Source organism: Cotesia typhae, unplaced genomic scaffold (genome assembly GCF_013202065.1).
Source record: "Cotesia typhae breed Kobodo isofemale line unplaced genomic scaffold, CoteBio_Ctyphae scaffold_13, whole genome shotgun sequence".
NCBI classification, from domain to species: domain Eukaryota; kingdom Metazoa; phylum Arthropoda; class Insecta; order Hymenoptera; family Braconidae; genus Cotesia; species Cotesia typhae.
In genome coordinates, this window is record NW_027423774.1 from 18,108,896 (window position 1) to 18,118,410 (window position 9,515).

At 29.0% G+C, this 9,515-nt stretch overlaps 1 protein-coding gene across 2 annotated transcripts in view; it reads right to left on the reverse strand.

Moving 5' to 3' along the window:
• Alpha-man-iib (alpha-Mannosidase class II b) overlaps positions 1–9,437 on the reverse strand; it is a 136,147-nt gene extending 126,710 nt beyond the window's left edge. For both annotated transcript variants that reach the window (XM_074255392.1, XM_074255390.1), the window contains exons 1-2: positions 9,300–9,437; positions 9,102–9,211 (exon numbers count right to left, since the gene is read on the reverse strand). The gene's annotated coding sequence lies outside the window, so the exon portion shown is untranslated. The remainder of the gene's footprint in view (positions 1–9,101; positions 9,212–9,299) is intronic.
• Positions 9,438–9,515: the final 78 nt, after the last annotated feature.

A 9,515-nucleotide genomic window follows, 5' to 3' on the forward strand; every position in this document is an offset into this window, starting at 1 on the left:
AATATGTTGGTACAAAACAACATTAATAGATGAATAAAAAAAATATCTACGTTACAAATATCGAGGATTTATTTAAAAAAAATTAAATTTTTATGAATTGGCCTAATATGAAAATTCAAACAGAAAAATATTTATTGTTTCAATGAAATAATAAAGTTGTCTGAGGGTATATATGTGTGTGTTTTATATGTACGTATTAGAGAAATTCTACAAGAATGAACACAAAGAGGATTTGGCATCAAACATTCAAACAGTAAGCGGATTCGTTCTGTTTATTCAAACGCAAATGCGCTCTATTTCTTTAGAAGCAATATCGAAATTGTATTCATATATTAGCTGATGATATTTCATTCGAGATAACGGCAAAAACTCTGTTTTACTTGATTTTTAAATATAATAAATAAAAATAAAATGGGGATAAATCAGATCTGTGTATGCAAATTCATACCTGTAGCCTGTATACATAATAATAAAAATGAATGAATAAAAATGTTTATGCTGGTTATTTGTACTTCTACATGAAAATGTTCGAGTCTATTAGCTGAATAAAAAAGTATTTGAGTGGAGATGAGTGCTAAATCGCGAGTTATGTTCTACACGATGAGCATTCGGCCCTTACTTTTAAGTACCTACTTGTTAATATTTCGCTGACTACTTAAAAAGTCACTCCCACTTGGTAATTACGAGATATTCATTTATTTTTTGTTTCAACTTGATGAGTAAAAAAATATAAAATAAAATAAAAAAAAAAAGGAAAATTCAACTTCATCCGAGTTTACTAAAGTTAATTCGGAATCCGGAAATACGAGAGAAATCTAACAGAGTCGCGTAGTAAAGTAGTATAGTGTTACGTAGTGTACTACCCAGTAAAGAGAACCTGCAAAAGCATCCCTATATCTTCTTATCTCCAACACTCGCGTCTACAACGAAAGGCGTAGACAGAAGCACAGAAAACCGATCTTAAAGTTTTTCAATGTGACCCAACAATAAAATTCCTTGCTAAATTTTTCTCTTGTTAGGATGAAAATAAAATGAATATATTTTTACGCTTTAAATTTATTAAAAAACAAAAAATTTTAATCCCTTTGAAAAATTTTTATAATTGAATTTTTTTACACAAATAACTCAAGTAAAAAATTAAAAGTGATATAAAGTTTGTGAATAAAGGTATCCTGTTTATAACTTGATGTTTTTTATAGCATATTAGAGGAATGTAACAATAACAAAAATAATTTAAAGTGAACGCGCTATTATGGTGTTCATTTTACAAGTTAAGAGAGTAAAGCACATTTTTTATATTTTTAGACGGGCAATAAAATACAACTAATGCAATACAGAGAAACAAAATATAATAATATTAATATAAGTGATGTATGAACGAAGCGCGACAAAAGTTCTTTGTTTAAATTTTAAGTGTAAGAAAAAAAAAAGATATAAAAATGTTCAAGAGTGTGACGATCTCGCTAATGTAATAGGTATTTCTTCCATTCTGTAAAACGTGCGATGAGAGATAATAAGAATGTCTATAGTAAAGAAGATAAAAAAAAAAAGAAAAAAGTAAAAGGTAAAGTTTGAGCATATCTTTAAAAAAGGAATAAAAGGGGATCCATTGAGACCGCACACGGATATGGTGTGCGCTTTAATGTGGCTTTCGCCACACATACTAATTGCCAAGTATACTTTTAGCTGTCTGGTGAGCCAGCTAAACCGATTCACTTTAAACATACACTCATTGCGGGTTTGTCGTATATGTGTGAATAGTATTAAACGTACAGAGGAAGCTAAGTAAAGCAAGAAGTCTTATTTTCTTAAGGTACCCAACCAAGACCATACTAACGTAAATGTTATCGGCTTCGCCATCTGTCACTTGGCTTCGTATCGCCCGAAAACCCGCAACCGCGTAGCAAGAAATTCTTAAATCGGGCAAAAGAAACAAAATTATCTTTGTATTTTTTTCTATCCACACCAAAACTCAATTATTTTATCGTAAATTATCGCCAAACCTTTTATTATACTTCAATTGTCACGCAGTCTTTTTATTGCTCCAACTTTTTCAAGCGAAACGATACTGAGTTATTTTCTTATCCGACCACTCGGTCATCAAGAATTTTATTGTTTCCTTTAAATACTGCAATAATTATCCTTTTTCCAGCGTTGGCATTTTTATGGAATAAATTTGCAGAGCAAACACGAATTAATCACAAAGTGGATAATTTTTTATTTGCTTGATTTTCTTACAGTTAAATGAACTCTGAAGGGGATTTTTAGTTTTCAGTACTTTAAATTTAAATACTTAAAAATATTTTTATTAATTACTTTTGAAATGGATTTCAAGCCAAAAAATTAAATTTCCATAAAGAACATTAAATAAAACTTATTTATGAAAATTTTAAATTAACTATATCGATACTTTTGAATCACATCATTAAGTAACACCACTAGGAAAATTTTAGCACTTTTACGAAAAACGTTATCGTAACAGAGCAGAAATGAGTTTATCGCTGATGGTTGGGAGTAGTTATTATCGATTAATACTGCGGTTTGGAAATTCAGTTATCATCCTCTACAAAACAAAGAACCAAGTTGATAAAAACATCTGATAAATTAATTGAAACTTTAAAAATAAATTCATTTAAAACTGAAAACATCCGATTTTTGGAGTACACAACATCACCGGTAAAAAGTTTCATTACCAGTAAAAACAAGTTTGTTTTATTTTTTTTCAGTTAAATTTCTGATCCGGATAATTTAACATCAAAATGGTTTAGCAAGAAAGAGAAATTGTTTTCCTTCTCGGTGGCCCGGAAACTCTTACCCGGTCTGAGCAATGAGTATAGTCGCTCGTTTACGCCAATGGACCAACGAGAAATAACTTTTTTGCAAGCAGATGCCCTCAACAATCCACGATCCACAATCCAGGTCCAGCAGCCAACATACACGTGGACAAATAAAATGTGTTATCCTTCCATAAACACCAGCACACACCAACATAATTCGGAATGTCTAATGAGTGTATCCATGTCCTCTAATCGAGCTGATCATCGATGTAACTACGGGGAAGACTTTTTCGGCAAAAGCTATGCAATATATACAATTCGAGTCCGAGCAAAGAGCAAGCCTGGTGTTTTTAAAAGTCACAATAACTTTCGGTGAATGGACGTGATGGTAGGTGTGCATGTCGTCTCTTTAATTCGTTCGCCATTTATTCCCTTTGGCCACCTTTATTTCAGACTTAGCAGCTTGCGAAAATAAAAACCGGCTCCAGCATCACCATCCGGTATCAGCATCAGCATCAGTACACCAAACCCGAGTCAAGTAGTATTGAGTATGTACCAACTACCAACAGAGTCCAGCCAATTTTATTCCACGCCAGTCTGCGATGTGTAACTTGGCAACTGCTGGCAACTCCCTCGTTATTACTGCCAACCACCAACCACCCGATTCTCTTCTCTGTGTTCACCATTCACAGTACATATACAGCATTCAGCCTTCCAACGCTCCCTTTTCGCTCTTTATCTTTGTTTCACACCCATTTTTTATTTTTCTTTCTCCTTACGCCCTTTTTATTTATTTATTTTTTTGTACCTTTGTACGGGAAAAATAAATCAAGAAAAATGCCTCTCAAATAGCCAATTATATCCTCATCTGAAATGTTTGTACGTGACTACTCAATTCATGTATATGTACGTAGTAGGTACTATATAATAAATAAATGTTATGAAAAACATCAAAACGAAATAACCAGCAGCTCTTTTTTTCCTTCGTTCCACTATCTTCATTTCGGTTACAAATTAACCTGTGGTACTCGGTATTTTTAGACTTTGGGCGGCAAAGAAAACTTTGGAGACGCTTTATAATGAAAGTCGTATATATACATATACCTACACTATACATTAACTTTTGGTTGCTTAAGAAGTTTTAAACTCCCCGGAAATTTTATAAACTCAATACAATTGTTACCATCAAGTTACAGTATGCATAAGTAGTCTAATTGTCGTAATTGGATGACTAGCTTATAACCTGTTAACTTTCATTTTGCTTAACTACATTTTGCAGTCACTAAATGTTGATTTTTATGGCTTTGCTATTTGCCCTATTTTCACTTTTATTGCCCAATCAATCATTAGTATTCAAGCGAATTAATAGATTCAATCACATTTCACTTTATGACAATGATTAAGAATTCAAGAATATATACACTAAGAAAAAAAAAAAATTATTTTGAATTACATAAAATTTAATTAAATCTGTATAATTTTCTTAGTTCAAGAATTTTTCTACTTAAGTCGAAAAAATTAAACTCTTCAAAATAATTTTCTCGGTTTAAAAAAAATTTTTTTTTTTAATCAAATTAATTCTTTTCAGTGTCTCTATTATAAAAAAATTGGCTTTATAAGTCAATCTTATTATAATAAACTAATAAATAGATAAGCAAGAATCTACTCAGTATTTTTATTTTCTCTTCAAAATATTGAGTTATAAAAATTGTTTTTCACAATTTAAACGTTAAATTATGCTGTACTGACGTAGTTTGTTAATATATATCAAAGCTATTATATTGAAAACGAAAAATAAAGTGTTACACAAAGGTACACAATGTACGAGCCATAAGTAAAGTTAGACAAAGCAGTTTTTTGCTAGCAATCTACGTGGCAGGTATAAGACCTTGTGTAACGCCCAAAGACCCTTGACAATCTGATAAATAAAAGTAGTAAAATTCCACAGCAGTAGAAAAAGGTTTTTTTCACCTATCCGGCGAGTTTTTTTTATCTTTTAACGCCGGTACACTGTACCAGACGTATATACTTCCTTTGTAGAGAAAATTCGCGTGGAATTTCATAGGCCAAAGTCCTCGTTTCAAGTCCTTTATATATACATTATTTTCTCTTCTATTATTTTATTTTTTTTAACTGGTACTTTTCCTCTCTCTGTCTTTTTCCATTAATCTTTTTCGTTCCTTATCTGCCAACAGGAAAAACTAAATCGACAGAATGTGGCTCAAGGGTAAACAAGATGGAGTTATTATTAAATATATCTCGTCCTTGTTGGCTTATATCGTACTCGATTTAGTTTAGTAAGTCTAATTAGATTGTAATAATAAACCCGTTTAAAATATAATATTGCACTTTATTTCACCACCAAAATGAAGATACACATCCACGGTACGAGCTTCGAGGTGTTTTATTTCGTCAAAATTTAATCATTAAATTTTAATAAAGATTTGAATTTTTAAAAATAAATTTTAGAATATACGGAGTAGAGACAAGACGGAAAACTAAATCGCGTTCCTGGTTAAATAAATACACATAAACCGGTACATTGGATAAATATGAAATAATATAGAAAGTTACCTCGTCAACTTAAATATTTTACTATCTCCGAGATTAAAATACGAGATTAGTTTCAGGTTTATGAACTTTTTACATCAACGAATATTTATTTTTAAAAAAATATTTTTAAAATTGTCTTTGAAAAATTCTATTTAGATTAATAAATAATTTTAATTCAGAAAAAATTTTTAAATATTTAATACGAAAAAATAGTTAATTTTTTTTATATTTAAAAAAGTTTAATTATAAATTAAACTGGAAAAATTTTTCCACCAAGATGATTGTGTAAAATATTTGGAAATCATTCCAGGTAAAAAAATTTCTTTTAAATTTGTACGCCGAAAATCGATTTGCTTGAGAGAACAAAAAAATAAATTTCTGACGGAAATTCAATGATTTAATTCAAAGCTTTACTCTATAAACTAAATTAATTAAAACAAAAACAGAACAATGTTTTGAATTATTCAAATACCCCGGGGAGAAAATCCTGCGGTTTAATTAAATCACTCATCAATCGACTAATTATCTAATAGCGAATTAAGCTGCCTATAAAAGCGAAAATAACCGTAGAGTTATATTTTGGTATGAGCATTAATTTTACAAGAACTTTTGTGAGATATATAAAAGATAAACAAGAACAAAGTAGAGATTTAAAAGTAAATACCTGAAAATTTAATCATACTCGTGAACTAATTATAACTAAGCTTTATCATCTTTATTATCTCTTATAATCTCTGTCTGTGAATATATAGTTTATAGCTCGTAGCACGACAAGGCTCTTGAAGATTATTACAATTTCAAAATTGTTGCATACATTAATCAGAGAACAAAAGCCCGGTGATATGGTTTAACGTGATGAGACAGGCAAAGTAGCTCGAATGAAACTGGAAAACGAGTATTATATAGCGCAGCGGTATTACCAAAGCAATGTACCTCTCCCCACTGTATATAGATGTATACAATCTCTCTAGAAGAATAAAGCAAGAGAGAAGTTTAAATAGATCTCAAGGTAATTAAGGAAGAAATTTGAATTGCCTTTTGAATATTCATCCAAGCGGTTGCACGTCCCGATTTGATGTTTAGTCATAAGACTCCCCAACGAAAACCCACTTCTGAAATGCAATCGAGACTCCATAACTATCGCGATACCCGGGATACGAATAAAACCAAACTATTGTATGGAAATATTACTAACTTTTAACGGGAGAGAATTAAGCTACTATTTTATTATTTTAATCCGCTTTGAAACAAAACTTATACATCCAATTTATGCTTCAAGGATAAAACTTTATCAAATACGTATTACTATTTCGATTGTTACTCATTAATGAGTGATAATAATAAGTAATTTGATCGAAAAGTTATATAGTCTTGAATTAATTTTACTGTGACTATAAAAACTGATAAAATTGTTTTCATTGTTACGATAACTTGAGTTTACTTAAATAATATTTTATTACTCTTCTTAAATAGAATGGGTTTGGAGTAAAATTGAAAAAAAAAATATTTTTATTATTAAAATCGAAAAAAATTTTCAAAAAATAAGAAAAACGTTAAAATAACTAAAAAATTATATTTTTCATTCCAAAATATTAAATTAATTAAATAGTAACAATAAAGTAAGTTTCCAAACTATTTTGATCGTATCTAATAAACATCAGTTAAACTAGAGTTATAATTTTTTCCAACTTTCAAGTGTAAATTTAAAAGTTTTCAAAAAGAAGTTCAAAAAATATATGGAGCAACAAAGTTAAATAAATCACATAAATTCAGTTTTCATAATACTGTGAATAATGTAATGTAATTTATATGCATGTCTTACATATTATAACTGACATAAATCAGTCTCGCCAGTCACATCAACTTTATTTCAATTACAACATTATTCTAGTGGACTCACTTTGAAACAAAAATCTTTTTTGATCCTTCTTTTCCTCTTTATCCGAGTCTCTAGGCACTTGGGCATTTTATCAGTACTTTTAAAACTCACATTGCGTTTTACATACCTGTATATATTTATGTGTATTTAAACTTTTTGTAAAATTTATTTATTGATGTTACGCACCCGAGATCCAAATACCCGGCTGTACTTTAACACTTTTATATCTATATATCCATTAAAATGCACACGATGCCGGCGCAGTAATTCAACGAGACGTGTGTTAAAGTAAAAGGTAACTCGCTAATTTATGGCAATTATCATTTCCCATTTTCTCATTTCTCTTGCCCGACACGTAACATTAAAGCTCGTTTATTAGTTGTACAGGGCAAAGATTAAAAGGAAAAAATAGAAGAAGAAAAACAAGATAAAAATGGTTACCAGGAACAGACAAAAAAGTTTAAAAGAAGAGTCGTGCTGACTGCATTGGAGTATGTGCTATTTCAGCATGACCCTCGTACAGCCATTTCACGTATCTCTTCGACCACTAAAGTTCCGTTTCGTAAATTTTAACCAAACCACTGCTGGAAATGGAACATTTTACAACTTTGATGCTCCAACTTCTTAAAGAATCTCAAATAAATATGAAAAAACAAAAAAAAACAACTTACTTTCAATATACACAATTAATAAAATAAACTTGAAAGAAAAACCACTCGATTTTTTTTTCTGTTGAAGTTGAGTTTGTTTACAAACGTAAATTGAGAAAATAAAAAACTTTGAGCTTTCACTTCGCAAATTATCCAGTAGTTTTAGATTTTTAGTTTTTTCATCGCTTTAAAAATAAAGAATTTCATAACACTTTTTTTTTAATTAAAAATACTCGTATTTAAATCGTTATAATTCCTTAAATTCTCAATTATTATTTTTTATGGATGGTTGTGTTTTTTTTAATTATTAAAGAAATAATTTCAAAAATATATTATCAAACTTGAGAAAACTAATAGGATACAAGATATTAAAGGAAACAATTTTTTCTGAGCTTCATAAATTTTTACCCTCAAGCTATCAAGAGAAGAAACCTTTTTTCGTTCTACCCATATATTAAAGTAAGAATTTAAAAAGAATAACATGCATAAAACTTTCTTAAACTTTTATGTTTTTTCATACTTATCGACAGTAAAAATAAAAGACTTATGAACAATTTTTTAATAAATAAACTATCAATGAAAAATGAATTTTAAATTTTATACAAAAAAAAATTTTGACCTTACATATAGACTTTTCCATTTAATATTAAGTATTTAAAAAATTTTAAAGAGCTATTAATCAAAACTAAACATTTTTTTGATTACTTAACTTTTAAAAATAATTAAAAACAATGTCACATATAATACTGAAGTTAGCGATCAACTGTCAATTTTAAAAATTTTTTTAACAAATTAATTAAAATAAAAAAATTCTTCTAAAAATTTTCACTTGTAATTTTTATTAATTTTCACATGACATTAAAGTTAGCAGCCACTTGATAATTTTTTTATTTTATTTAACAAATAAATCTTTTCTGAAAAACTATTTTTAAAAAATTGCATTTATAATTTTTTAAAATTTCTAAATGTCATTTTTTTTTTTCATAATTTATTTGTTAAAAAATTAAAAAAATTAATAAATAGGTGCTAAATTAATTTTCACCTGAGAAACTTTTTAATTGAATTTTTTTTTAATAATTTAATTGCTGTAAAATTCTAAAAAAAATTTTGAATATCTGTCAACTTCAGTGTTATTGTCACATAATTAAATAAAACTCTCATAAATCTGTAACTTTCACTGTGATAATAAATAAATGAAAATAAGTGACAAAAAAAGAAGTGAAAGAAAATAAACAAACTTACCCTTGATCTTGAGACGTTCACATGTGCACAAAAAACAAAAACTTCCCGCCATTCATTCAGCCAAAAATAACATCGTCCCGTAGAGCGTAAATAGTATCCCGTACTCACCACTTAAACAAAAATAATAACTTTTAACAATGTAAATATGTTCGAGCGAGGAACAGCACACATATAATTACAATTAAAGCATGTACATACCTAATAGCAATAAATAACAATAATAACACCACCGGTACACATGAACGTCACGTATTAATAATTATTTGTGCAACTCGTAAATAAAATACATAATATTATCGTGTTATATAGTACTAAGCGCGGTGTACTGCGTTGTAGGCTGTAGGTTGTAGGATCTAACCTTGCACGCGAGTGAGCTGCCTACAGCTGTCTGCAGTCTACAGTACAGTTTATTCA